Source organism: Phasianus colchicus, chromosome 12 (assembly GCF_987193195.1).
Source record: "Phasianus colchicus chromosome 12, bPhaCol1.hap1.1, whole genome shotgun sequence".
NCBI classification, from domain to species: domain Eukaryota; kingdom Metazoa; phylum Chordata; class Aves; order Galliformes; family Phasianidae; genus Phasianus; species Phasianus colchicus.
In genome coordinates this window covers 7,393,244-7,408,192 of record NC_143447.1, presented here as the reverse complement: position 1 = coordinate 7,408,192, position 14,949 = coordinate 7,393,244, and the positions used below count along the sequence as shown (strand labels likewise).

Sequence of the window (14,949 nt, the reverse complement as noted above, 5' to 3'; positions counted from 1 at the left end):
GTCTTGTGCTGCAAGAACCCATTGACTAACAAGCTGCATTCCCAGAGCGCAGACCCCTGTGGCAGATTTTGTGGGTGAGAAGCAGTGCCAAAGCACAGAAGTGCTCACAAATGTGTAATGGCCACTATGGGGCCAGCAGTTACCCATGCAGCAATGAGAAGGCTAGGCCCCTTGCCTCTGGACCTCCTCCCATTCCTGTCTGCAGCATGCCTGGGGATGCCTTCTGCCGCAGCTTTCCCACCAGTCTAACAGCAGCCAGAGCCTGCTTCTGCGTAGGGTTTACTTCTGTCCCACTTAAGAATTTGCTTTTAAAACATGTATAAATCACATCAGAATTTCTCCTGCAAAGCTTACAAAATGCCCAAAGCTAATTTAAATATTTTTCTACTGTGAAGAGATTTCTAACAGGGACATGGTTTGCTTCTTTCAATTAAAAAATACAAATAAATAAAAACTTGTTCTGTGGGGGTGAGAGAAGACAGGATGATTTAGCAGCTTCAGATTTACTCACGAAGCCACAAAAGACACGAAAGAATTTGAAACAGCAACAGACATTTTATTCTCCACCCATCCCGATGACCTTACCTTCCCAATTCTGATTTTCTATGTTCTCCTCTATTTTTCCAGCCAACAGCGTGTGCTACGCTCTATCTCTATACAGTACATCTCCAGAGATTAAAATACAGCATGCATTTTTCAGTTACTTATGAATCTTAGAAAGTTCTCATGAGAGCATATTCAAGTTTCACCTCACACGCTTTCTTTTTGGCAGTTGCTTGCATTTCCCCCCCTCCCCCCGCCCCACTATTCCCACCAAGCAACCTTCTGCTGGAAAATACAACAATGAAGTGTAACTTCCAGTAACAGCTGCTCTTTTTCTGCTTACTGCAAGTGTTACTGCATAACAGAACTCTTATCTCAACGCACAATTTTTAAAGGTTTCCTTTTTTGAAATTTCTATTGAAAATAGAGAAACATTAGCCAGGAAGTAAATCTGCATATATGTTACGAGTTTGGACTTTTTTTTCCCACCTTCTAATTTGCCCTTGCAACTTGTCATAAAAACATTAAATTGATTGTACTATGATTGTTTCTGTTTATTTGCACACTTTCCTGCCTAATATCAGAGAAGCAGTACATCAGTATTTTTAGCCCTTGGTGTTTCTTTATATGGTATGAAGCTAGACATTAAACACCAAGGTCATTTTTATCTCTTTTCTGATCTCAACTTCCTCCTGAAGATACCACTCAGAGAAGAAATATTACAGCACCTTCCATCGGTGACGACCAAGCTTTCAGGCCAGACAGTGCAGCAAGCTCCCTTCCATGACAGGGGAGGCCAGATTAGCACTACACCTCTCAGATCTGCCTAGGAGCTAAGCACTCTGCTTTACATTATTAGAAATTTTCTTTCACATTCCAAGCATTGCTCTAATCATCCAGAAATCAAGAGTGAGAATTCAATTTGTCACCGACGAATAAAGGAATAATAATGGAGAGAGAAAACTCCAAAAGCTGGTAAAACAAAGCCACCTTTTGGGCTAAGGGTAGCCATAAATTCTTGGTTACTCCATGGAATACTATATATTTTCTACCAGGGAACACTGGAGACAGCAGTATGAAGTAATACCATCAGAAGATTGTTTTCTTGTTCACCTATCAGAAAATACGTCTATCTTGAATGTAAGTTCAGACATTCTCAGTATTACCAAAAGGATCAGTCTGGATTCATTAATACCATTATTTCCTCAGCATTAGCAACATAATAGTTGAATAGGTAAAGAGTACTTTCCACAGTCTCAGAAATAACAGCATTGGTTCACTACTCATCTCTTCTCATGGAACCTTGCCTGTCTTCCAGTTATTAAGAGAACTGTGAAAGGAAAAGCAACAAAGCAAAAAAATCTCAAAATCACAGAACCGTAAGGGTTGGAAGGGACCTCAGGAGATCATCTAGTTCAGCCCCTGCTAAAGCAGGATCCCTATGCTACGTTGCAAAGGATATGTTAAGACTTGAGAAGTCAGTGTGGAAATAGAAGAAATGGAAGAGTATCAACCAGAACTGAACAGATGCAACACTTTTCATGGTATGACGCTGGCATCAAATAACAAACAGAGCCAAAGAAGAGCACGTGGTTGGCAGAAAGTATCACTAAATTAACAAGTTGAGTATTTCATCAATAACTTTAAAATGGACTTTAAAAATATAATATATTTGAGAACAACAAGACTTAACTGTAACGATATTGTTTTCCATAGTAAAATAACAAAGCATTTGGACATTTTCAGATTAACAAAACACACAAAACAAACCACCCACAAATCTCAATGGGAGACAGGGAAAGCACAAGAGTAACTTCCTTGAATTAATTTGCAGGTCTATGAATTCCGCTCCAACCCTTCACAAGAGGCAGTAAGGATTTCTCTATTAGAATTGCACAGTACCAAACTGAGAACTGTTGTACCTTCATTGCCATAATGGCAAGTGACAGCATTTTGGGTGCTGCTGTTTCAGATGTTCAAAATGTTGGCAACTGATGTTTTTCCACTGAAGAGAACTTCTTTTACATATCTGTTTTGACATCTTGGGAAGAAACCCATTTGGCAGTGAGAATTTAATCTCGTATAGGTGTATCTCCAGTGGTTCTTTGTTTTCAGGCTATGGAAACAATGCATGGTTTTTGATAAGGGCACTGAAGAACAGCTATCAAACAAGTAAGCAAGGAGACATGAATCCAGGTGCCAGACTGCCCTGTAATTCCAGAGGTTAAAGCAAATGCCAAGACTGCTCCTGCAAAGCCTTCACAGAATAATGCACAAAGTCACAGGTCATTTACAAAGGTACATCCAGAACAACACTAGTACTTCAAAGACTTCCAATCCAATGAAAACATTGCAGCTGAACAAAATAAGAACGTGAACACAGACATCTCAGTCTGCTCTGTCTCAAGAAGACAAAATGTTGAAAACCACAGCATAAGTTTCATTTGCTGCAGTTTTAAAACAAAAGACAAAAATCTACCTAAAATGTTTACCCTGCTTGCACGTAGATCTGTATCCTTTTCTTCCTCCTCCAAGTCTTTCATCTGGTTTTCTAATACAGCTGGCAGCAGTCCACTCCATAGCTCCTGTTTCAGCTCCATGCCACCAGCCTTTTGCATCCCTTAAGCACAAGCAGGCCTTACCTACAATATTCTATGTTCGTGAAGAAGAAAAATGGGGGGCGAGTGGGTGGGGAATAGGGAACAAAAAACTTGAAGCCATACATTCAATTTTTAAATGTATACTGCTAGTTAACTGGGATTTCAGCAGCTCATCTGGCAGTTACACTCTTTTTCCTTTCTTCTGATCAGACACTTTGCTTACAGCAAGCTGTCAGGACAGTAATTATATCCCTAAGGGGCATTTAAAGTACATAGGACTTGGATGTCCCCTAAGATAATTCCTAGAGCAAGAGAGCTAGCTCAGCTGTTCATGGATTTTTGTTATTAAAGACCTTGAGAAATGAGGTAGCTGCACTCTGCTGTCTCTGCCACAGAATATCATGTGCAAATCAGTAAGAAACGGTTTGCCTTCCAGATTTTGGATGGATGGTGCTTGAGGTTAGCAGAGTTCTTAATCGTACATCTGGTTTCAGGTAATTTTGCTAGAAAGTTGAAAGTCGGAAGCAAACATATATCCCTGACAAATATGAAGTAGATTTTAAGGCACAGCTATCTTGAAGAAAAAAAAAATATCTTCAGATGCAGAAACTTTACCCCCAAATACAAAATGAGTACAGTTCATAGAAATGAATGTTGTAAGATAATCCTACAACGTAAACCTTTTTGATGGCATTTTAACATTATATTGACAAAAAAAAATTCCATACTTAATCTATTTTGCTTTAAAAATGTAAGTTTCCTTAATAGATTTGTAACATCTCAGCCTCTGTCTATAGACTTTTGCTGCTGTCATCATTTTCCCTGGTGCTCCTGAAGCTGTCTGGCTCTGTTCCAACTCTTTTTAGAAAAAGAGCAAATACACTTTTATATATATATTTTTTGTAATAAATACCAGTACAGTCCTTCCTTGTGTGCTCTTTTGGTCTGATAATAAGCACAGCCTCCTTCATGCCCATCTGACTCCTCAGCTTTGGTATATACATGGAAGCTCTGATTCCATACATATAGTATCAAATCACAGAACAACTTATTATGTACAGGGCTTCCAAAAAACTGCAGCTGCTCAATCAGCAAAGACTCAGTGGGTGTCATCCCACAGGTCTTCCTAATATGTCAGCAGTTTGGGGAAGACTTTTGCTTCTCTTTCTTCTGTAGGACAGTTTTTTATCAGAAGCAAAAGTCTATAGTATAGGCTGTAGTGATACCTCAGCCTCCCTGTTAGGAAAGGAGGAAGCTGGGCAGCATACCTAGGAGGAAGGCAATGCTGACTGAAGTTGTCAGTTGTTTGGCAGGAAGCATCAGATAAAAGCTGATTAAAAAATCTGGTTTAGTAAATATAGCACTGCTGATGACAGCAATGATGCATAAAGAGGTACTTCAGGCACAGGACTTCTCTGCCAAACATCTTTGACCAAGCGTGTTATAAATGCACAGAGGCAGTGAAGCAGCTGCCATCGGCATTTACCTGGCAAGAAACAGCTCCCAGCAGAAGGCAGCACTTCCAGGAAACCATTCTTTTTCAGACTATCAGTGCTGCAGCAACACCTGGAATACTTCCCATCAGTTTTGTATCAAAAGCTACAGCACTTCCACATTTCAGTAATCAGTCCCACATTCAGTGTTTTTTTTTTGTTTTTGTTTTGTTTGTTTCTTTGTTTGCTTTTAAGCAAAACTTATTTTTTAAAACAAATTTTATTTGTGCTGTTTTCTCACCATTACTTATTACGTATTTAACACTGTGACACAGTGATCTGAGTGCCATAGAAATATATTCTATTGATGTAAAATAAACACAGTGTGTAAGTATAGCAAAATGGCAATGATTTTTAAAATACTATTTAGCTGCCTGAATCTTGAATTCCGTAGACCATTATCTGGACTCTATTAAGCTGTTTGCTTATTTTTATGCCTTAATTAGAACTTTTTTTAAAATTATAAATAAACAAATTCATTAAATATTCATTTGTAAGAGCAAGATCTATTGATCCCACAGTTTCTAGAGGTGTTTTATGTCAGCAGCAGTGCAAGTATGAAACTGTGTATGAAACAGAGCACTAGTGATGTAAATCTGACATTTCCTGTCCACCTCACTTACATCTTCTTTGCCCAGATGGAGGACAAAGATTAGACCTTAAGGTTTGAGCACAAACTTTGTTCCATGTTTACATGCCAAGCACAAGGATGAAGCCCCATTGTACTGGAGATGATGACACAACACGTAGCTTCTCTGCGCTGCCCAGCAACAATCTTCAGCCCTGAACTCAGAGGCTGTTATTGTAGGGGAAGATACATTAGCCCACACCATTCCTGCAGTCCTTGACACCTCTACTGTGACTGCTAATAGCACAGATTCCAATGAACTCTAAGAATCGTGGCTGCATTTTGCAGCTAGATAAGTTTCCCGTAAACTGAAATCACCGTATTCCATGCACAGTGTTTCAAAAGCAGACTCCAGTGGTTTTTTTGCAGAGAAAAACTTAGCACAAGTCTGCTGAAAGCAGAAAACTATTCTTAATATTTAACAATAAAAGCACAAATCTTAAATATAACCAGAGGGAGAAATTCCTTGAACTAATTGCACCAATAACAACAATATTTGACAACTGCAGTATATGTGAAAGGATGACTTGAACGTAGCAGTCCTGTTCAAGTCCCGTTACCAGGCTCCAAATCCCTTAATTATATTGTCCGCATGAGACAGAATTACTTCATGTGCTTTCGGACAGTATGACTAGTATCTCTGGGGAGTATCATGGAAAGGTCATGTGTATCTCACAAGACTATCCAAAATCCTGAGATTTTTAATAAACACATTAATCCATCCTAAGTAGCTCACATTCCATCTACAGTTCTATTTTAAGGTTATTTATTGTACTCATGAAAAAGCAGAAGTGTCACCAGTTCCAGAGGATTTTTTAAGATAGGAACTAACAAGTCCCTTTGTCTGCAAAAGGCCACAGGGGGAATGGGGTGTTTCCCGTACAGCACGAGCTGCCAGCTAGTGGATCTGCAGGGAAGAAGCCAGAATGTGGGCCAATGGTCCATGCAGTAACATCAGCTACATTTACCAAAATGATCTGGAAAGCTGGTTGTTGAGCCAATTAATAACCTTAATAAAATGTTGAAAGCAAAGAAAGTGCTTATTATTGAAATAAGTTGGAATTACTTGTGTCAGCAACAACCTGATCTAGCAGTTCACTCTTTAGTCCATATCTGAGATTTTTCTGAGAGAACTATTCTTCCCTTATTGCACTTAGTAGGTAAGAAAAAATCATTTAAGAGAAGAATTTGTCAATGAAAGATCAAGTAGCTCCTTAAAATACTCCAGTGTCCTGAACTCTATAAAAGCAAGCTCTCCACAAAAGGGTGGAGAAAGCTGTAGGCCATAGCTGGAATAAAAACAAACATTTTCTTGTGAACCCTGGGTGATGGTCATCTCTGTGCCCACATTTAGAATTGTATTTAAAATAGTAATAAAGGTTTGCAGGTATGAAGCATATGGAAACATGAATGAAGCATATGGAAGCATGCCTGCTTAACCTACATCTAGGCTAAGATTTTGTCATCTTCTAGATGTGCATTAAAACTGGGTCTTCATCCAAAATACTATTTTCTGATGAGAAAATTCCAAAACAACACCACAATATTTTCCTGTTCAATTTTCAGAAACAGAAGCTTAACAACTAACTTTGACTTCTTTTTTCAGAACTCTGGCAGTGGGGAGACGTAAGTACAGATTTTTCACCTTCTCATTTTTTTCCCTTCACCATCTCTGCATCTTCCCAGTATTGAAGGAATTAAAACACTACAGAAAAGTGTGATCATCATTGAGGATAAGAAAATGAAAAGATGCAAATACATCAAAATTCTCTAGTTTGTAGGTAACTTATATATAGGTATTTCAAAAAGTGAATTGATGACACCAAGAATTGACTGCCTTGTCCAAACAAAATAAAATAACTTTCAGAGACCAAATAAAAGAAAAAAAAGTAGACCTAGACAATATGAAGAAATAACATAGGCTGTATGTATTCTATGCTGGCCATGTTGGAAGCATTATGACTGAGAACCCTTATCAAAAGAGCTGATTGTGCTACAAGCAGGGATAGGCTAACTGGATAAAGTAATATTTAAAGCTATATAAAAAGTATGATCTTAATACATTGCCTAGTGATGCTACAGAACAACACTGGATCTTGTGGGACCACAAATATCTTGTCAGAATTTCTTTTGTATCAACTAATGATTTAGAGCAATGTTTGCAGAGTACCACTTACCAATATAGATTTACATACACATAAGCAATTATGAGAAACAGGACAGCAAGCTCATTGCTTAATTAGTTAACAAAAAATTATGTTTAGACCAAAGATAACTAGAAATTAATGAGTTCCCAAGATAGCTGAAAAGAATGTTAAAATACAAACAGCGTACTTGTATTACAGAAGGTTGTTTGTTGGGATTTTTTTTTTTTTGTATAATATTCAAAGAAAGATTTAAAACTCAAATCTGACCTAACATTCACAGAAATCCATCTCAGCTTTAATAACAGCAATTAAAAGTAAACTGATTCATGGTTTGCAGTATGCATAAAAACATACTCAAAAATTCTTTAAGTTCTGTAAATGTATAAAAATAAATTTATCATGGTTTGAAGTTCACAAGAAAAATGAAAACATACTTCAAAATGCTCTATGAATGGACTGAGCATATTTCCAAATCCAGAACACACACTGGGACTTTTAGTTCCTGAAAAATCTCTTCAACAGTTTGGAACCTGTTGGGTGGCTGCAGATTTGAACTGTGGTCATACTTAATTGACCAGGTCTATTCATGCTGTGGGAAACGGAGCAGTGCATCAGCATAGGCTTCGAAGGCAGTGGGAACTCTCAGTGGGTTTTGAATCAGATCACGTCTCCTTTCTCCATCTCAATACTCATCAGGATAAAGCCACAATTACAGCAGGATTCACACATTTCTTGGATGAGTAACCATTCGTTTCATACTAGACTTTCTGATTTGGCTGTATGAGATATACCTGAATAGTTTAGTAATTTGCCAGTTACAATCATAGCAACTAAGATTATATAGCCAATGTTTAACCTGTCCATTTCATTGTCATAGCCAACAACATCAGCAGTAAATAGTCCATTAGGATAATGTACATCAGTCAGTTTATTTGGAATTGTACATTATTTAAAGGAGTTGCCTGCAGTTGTTGATAATCCAGATTTAGAAAATTATAAACAGAGATAATCATTTTTTAATCAGATAACTTTCAGCAGATAGCACCTCTCTGAAAGTGATTTATAATAAACATTAATCCATAAAGATCTGATGACATGGTGTATTTATTCTCAGCGAAACACGTTGCAAAAAATCTTGACATGGTTTTCTTATTCCCTCACATATATGTAAACCATACTTGATCTCCTTCATGACACTTCCAAACACCACATTCATGGTGGTGTTTGAACACACTGCTGAAGTAACTTTTTAAAACTCCCCCATCTGGAAGAATACTCAAAGCTCTCAAGATTATAATTTCATTATAATGTTCAGGTTCTTCTGAGCACAAAAGCAAAAGATGTGCGTATATTATGAAATCTAGGCAATTCATTTTGAATAAGTGACAGAAATTTCTATTTACTTCCACAGCTAGAAATAGATGTTTATAAAATTACCTGTAGTCTACTCTCAAATTCCTCTGAAATCTAGGCCAACAAAAAAACTACTGAATGCGAAATGAAAAATTCATCAAAAGCCAGGATTAAGTCTTTAAATAACAAAGAAATAGTCCAGATGCTGATTATTTTTGAAAAAACATACCTTTTATCTGGGAACACCACCTTTGAGAAGAAAACATAGGTGTGCCTCTTCAATCTTGGGGCTGCCCACACTTTGGTGGGGAAGTACCAGAACGGACTCAAGTGCCTCATAAATTTAAACCTTCAAGAGCAGTAGAGAAAAAAGATGGTCCCTAAATCATGATTACTTGCAATGAAATAAAGCTGAAAAGCTATTAAACATTTTGGAAAAGCTCAGAGAGCATGCAAATGCAGGGAAACAAGGCACTGTGGAAGCCCTCATCAGATTTGGCAATCATTACATGAACACAGCTGACATCCCTCTCAGCTCTGTTAGAGCTAACCAGCCATGCTTACGAAAGGCAAAGGATGCAAGATGAGCTACTGACCAAAAGCAAAGGACACAGTTATACATGGTTTGAAGCAAAACACATCTAAAGTAGAACTGTTTGAGACTCTGACAGAGTACACATACCTGTGCCTTAGAGTAGCTGGTGAGGAGTTGTTATAATAGGAAGCTGCAGTTCCCCAAAGACCACACTTTTTGCATGACTTGTAGTAGACAATAGTGTGGGTCCCAGAAGGCATACAGACACATTAATGAGACTACAGCAGGGGCTAACTAGCCTCACTCCATCCTGAAGTTAATTGACCAAGGTAGAACACACTGCTGAGGTAACTTTTTTAAAACTAGTGTTTATGAACTAAAATCTTGCTGTTACTTATTGCTATGATTTCCAATTCTTAATTAAGGAACTGAAGACTAAGCCCTAATTATATTACTCTAGCACTTGGCACCTCTCAGCCACACACCTGTTTCACATCCAATATCACAGAGCAAAAACCACTCTCTGCAAGCACTGTTCACTGCATGTACAGTTTCTTTCCTGAAAATGAACATCCGCAAACCGCCACGGCAACGTCTGCAATCAACAATCAAACCTCCTTTCTTGCTGTTTGTTCTGGTTTCAGCTGGGACAGAGTCAATTTTATTTTGTTTTCCTACATCATAGATGGTACGATGCTGTTTTGGGTTTGAGAGAAAAACAATGTTAATGACACACTGTTTTCTAGTTGTTGCATAGCAATGACTGCACAGAACCAAGGACATTTCAACCTTTTGTATTGTCCTGCTAGTGTGGAAGGGGCACAAGGAGCTGGGAGGAGACAGAACCAGGACAGTTGACCTACAATTACCAAAGGGATATTCCATAATATATGACATCATGCAAAGAAGCCTTTAAAAACTGTGAGTAGTTGGCCAGAAAGGCAGTCACTGCTTGGAGACTGGCTGGGCACTGATCAGTGGGTGGTGATCAACTATACTGTGCATCACTTGTTTGAAAATATAGTACTATCATTAATATTATGTTCCTTTTCTGTCTTAGTAAACAGTTTTTAATCTCAATCCACAAGTTCTATTTTGTTGGGTTTTTTGTTCTCTCCCCCTTGAGAGGGAGGGGGGAAGTGAGCAAAAAGTTATGTGGTGCTGAGCTGCTGCTGGGTCAAACCTTCACACTGTTATCATACAGCCTTTTAAAGAGAAATTTTATGATACAAACACTATCTCTGAACCTCAGTTTCAATTGTCTCAGAGAATGCCAGCTGAATGGCACATTACACACAGGCATCTCACTCCTAAGAATCCACTCTCAGGGGCTCGTTCTTCAGTCTGAATTTTACTGGACCAAAACAAATCATGATGCTACCTACCAGTCTCAGCACACAGGGAGGTGGTTAACTTCCTCAGGCCAGAAATGAGTAAATCAGCGTAGTGTCTGCAGCATCAGGTATGGATTCTGACCTTGGAATCTACTCAGATCTCATAAAAGCTGGCCAAAGCTCCAAGTCAAGAAGGTATAGGTTTAACTTCACATCAGACTGACTTACAGCTTGCTTAAAATGATTTACTGAAGAGGGACTGCCCTCAGAAAAATGGTTCAGCAAAAAGATTGTGCCCTTATGTACCACATGAAGATTTTACAGGCTGAAAGTCTGGAGAATGTCTTAAAAGAGTAATAACGATTAGCAGTTCAGAATCAGGTTTGAAATATCTTGACCTCAGATACAGAGAAACAGGCACGAACAGTCTCAGTAGAGTTTTCTATGTTTCTAATTAACTTGATTTTGGAGCAATGTATGCTGTATGTAAATAGCAAATACAGTGAAAAGTACAGATTTCCTGGGGTGTTTTAATTTAACGTTAACCAGATGCATTTGCAATAAAGGCTGAATTAAAAGTCTGTTGCCTTAAAGCAGGGAAACCATTTACAATGAGGAACTTCCTATCTAGAAGGAATAAGCCCCAAGAGAGTCATCTGTTGCCTTGTAACTATTCAACACAGCCAATATTTTAAATGCCCTTAGCCAGGTCAAGCCCTATGGTACCTTCATCAGTCATTGGCACGAAAATCTGGTTATTAGGTTCTCTAAGGAATATGTATGTATTAAATGTTCACATTAGCATATCCTGCAGGGCTTGCTGAGGCACAGACTATAGATGTGAACAAAATTCTTCTTCAGGAAGATATCTGTATAGGTAGCCATCCAATATTTACTTAGTGCTTTTCATTCACAAATCTCACAATGCTGTAGCACTTGGTGAGCCCTAATTCAATTGGAAAGCAGCCACAGAAGTAAACTGAGTTGGTAAAATTTATACTTTGAGGAGCACAAGAGCAAGAGCAGGGTCTGGCAGAGATGCTGCAGGATCACACTGCCACGAGAGAACAAAGGGAAGCACATTTCAGCCAACACTACTCTGGAGGGCAGAGCAGGTACTGAATTGCCATACAGACAGGTACAAAGAGGCAGGCCTAGGCAGACACTGCCTTGAAGATTCATCTTTCCTTATACATCTCTAATTGCATTTACCATTTTGGCACCTCTTCAGTCAAACCAGAATGGGCATGTATTTTGCACAGAATATCAGGATGTACCAGGATATGCTGAAAAAGGGACTGTACGGTTTAAATTCCTGTTCCTCGTTAAGAATCAGCCACTTCTCATGCAAACTGAGTCTGTTGACAGTTGATGTTCTTTTTTCCTGCTTCCCTGTTCTTCATTTAAGAACGTCCACATGACAGCACTTTTTTTTTCCCCTCAAGCTTCATTAGTTCCAATCTCTTCTCCTTCATCTGAAATCACAAGCTGCTGACTGTGAAATCACAACTCCTCACAACAAGAGGACATTTGCAATACAACAAGTAGAAGGAAGACATTTGACCAGAATGAAGTAGTTTTCAAGCAAAAAGTAAAATACTATGCTTAAAGGTATCTAATATTTTCTGGAGATATATAAAAAGAACTGGATCTTTAACCAGTGCAGGTATTTTCTGATGCTTCCAAGGACTGTGTTTTGCAACTTAGTGGGAAATCCTCACTCTGGAAATTTTCAAGATCTCATTGAGATTTCTCCTGGTGCTTTCCAGGAAATCCACTGCTGTGTTTTTGCAATATTCCTGACCCTTTCTAGGAATTCATCTGCTACATTCTAGCATTTTGCTCAATGACTTTCTAGAAAATCACATTCTGTTCTCTAGAAATTTTACCAATGCTTTCTAGAAAAGAATTTCCAGGAATTCACAATTGATTTCTAGGCAGTTTTTCCACTGCTTACAAGAAGACATATCCCCATTACTTCTAAGAAATTTTCCTTTGCTTTCAGTGAATTTGTTCCATGCTTTCCACAGATTTTCCCAATGCTTTTTAGGAATTCATCATCTGCTTTCTAGCAATTCATTCACCAATGTTTAGGATTTCCTTGCTACATTCTCTGGCTTTTCCATCTGTCTTCTAGAAGAATTTCTGATACTTTCTGGGAATTCCCCTGCTGCTTTCTAGTAATATCCTATACTTTTCTGAAGCTCTCACAAGGCATTTCACAGCAGATTTTCTAGTACTGCTCCCTAATTTTCCAGGCAGATAAATCCCTTTGTTACTGCAGTGCACACAGGACTGTGACCCACAGCAGCTGGATGGGGGCAAGCAGAACATGGCTGGGACTGCAGCTGGCTCCCTCAACACACCAGCAGATACCAGACAGCTGTGAGATAGCAAGTCATGTCCAAAGTCAATGCAGAAAATTCAAATGAGAATTCAATTCAGGAAACAGAGTTTGAAACCAGCACATCTGCCTGGTATAGCTTGGTTAAGAAGGACTCTCACTGAATAATGTCTGCATCCAACATTTTACAAAAACAAACAAACAAAAAACCAAAACCCCAAGCTAATTAGAAAATCTGTATTCCTAAACAAATGCTGAATTCTTACAGATTCGTAGCAAAATACATTTTGAAATGTTTATTTCACAATTTTCCATTTATCACCCATTAAAGGATTTATTTAATGATGGTATTTAGGGAAACAATTTCTTCTCCCCTCTGGAAGTATTTGAGAGCTTATTCCCAAACATAATGAAATTTAAAGGCATGGTTTCTCTGATATTACTTTCTTCTCTTTACTCCATTAACTACGTATCTTACTGGTCCTAAAACCCTAAAACCAAGCACCACAACTTATTTTCATCATTTCTGTTTAGTCCATGTGGTTGGAAAGGACTTTCACCTAGAGGAGTCTTATATTTGCTGAGGGTTACAGTTCATCTGTACAAATATTTGATAAGATTTTTGTTACTGCTGATGCAGATTCAGACCCTTTGCTAATTATAGACAACTGGCCAGCCAACATTTTTCAAAAAAGGGCTTAGTGATTGGTTTCTATGAACGCACTTGGTTTCACACACAGTGTGAACGAAGATTAAATTTAAAGTCGTGTCTCAGTATTTTAGGTGAAACCCCACTGCATAATGAAATATGAGACACATATTCCATAAAAGCACATTATTCTTAACAACTTCTACAATTTTATCATTCAATATTGAGTATTTCATATTTAAAAGGCAGGCACCAGTAAATATTTAGCATGTACACAGACAAGAGAACAAACTGGCCTACACATCATTTGCCAGCTGCTACACAAGCTGTTAAAATACTCACACAGATCACTTCCACTGCCATGTGCCAGACACCGAAGGTTGAACATTCCTCACTACAAAATCACTACAAAAGTAGAGACAAAATTTAATACAGAGAACAATTATTCACCGCCTCTCAGAATGAAATATACTGCAGTAATTCCTGCAGCTCAAATGGTGATGCAGAACCGTGGTCTTCATGAACTTACTGCTCCCCTCAGCCAGGCTCTTTGTGACACGTTATGCAATAAATCCATTTTGAAATGACACTTTTCAGCTTGTTTAGAGATCAGATTCTATGAGCTACTTAAAGTACATCTGAGCTCCCCCAAACATTAAGATGAGAAATCATAGACATTCTAATGACGGATGTTTTTTCTGAAGTTCTGCACTGATTCTGAAAGAACTGTAAATTATTTCTTTCAACCTTCACTCTGAAATGAATGTGGAGATTCACTTCAGGGTATGTCATACATATAAAATGTAAATGTAATAGCAGTAAGGTACTGATGTTTTTTAAAATACCGGTTCTGACGATTTGAATTCTATGTTCTTGAAGCCAGTAGTTCACAAAGGGAAAAATGAGAAGGTGTTTAATGCTGTTTATGTGAATTTGGCTTGTTAGTCATTCATGCTAATTTTTTCTTCAGGTGATCTTAGAGAAAAAAAAATCTGAGAGACAAAATGCCTTCAATGCAGCATGTGCTTACAACTACTTAGAAAAATAAGGCATGGCAAACTTTTACTATCACTGGGCTCTTGCTTTTTACTACCACTGGTCTTTGCAAAGGCGATTCAGAACATTACCTTTCATAAAAGCAACTTCAAATTTCAAATAAAACTTCATTTCCAGCTCTTTATAGGTCATTTGTATTAGCAGACTGATGTGCAGGTATAGCAGAATCAGCCAGGGTGCCAAATAAGTTATGAAAAATGTCCTCACAAGGTTGAAATGACTTTGTTAGTGATCATTTATTATTATTATAAGATTATGGCTTTGCAG

The 14,949-nt window shown here is 38.1% G+C and overlaps 1 long non-coding RNA gene across 1 annotated transcript; it reads right to left on the bottom strand.

The window, feature by feature from the left end:
* Positions 1-6,113: 6,113 nt before the first annotated feature.
* On the bottom strand, positions 6,114-14,032 carry LOC149916253 (uncharacterized). Its single transcript, XR_016470225.1, has 3 exons — positions 13,969-14,032; positions 8,994-9,113; positions 6,114-6,171 (listed from the first exon to the last, which is right to left on the bottom strand). It is a non-coding gene; the product is annotated as an uncharacterized LOC149916253 (long non-coding RNA).
* Between the last annotated feature and the right edge of the window lie 917 nt (positions 14,033-14,949).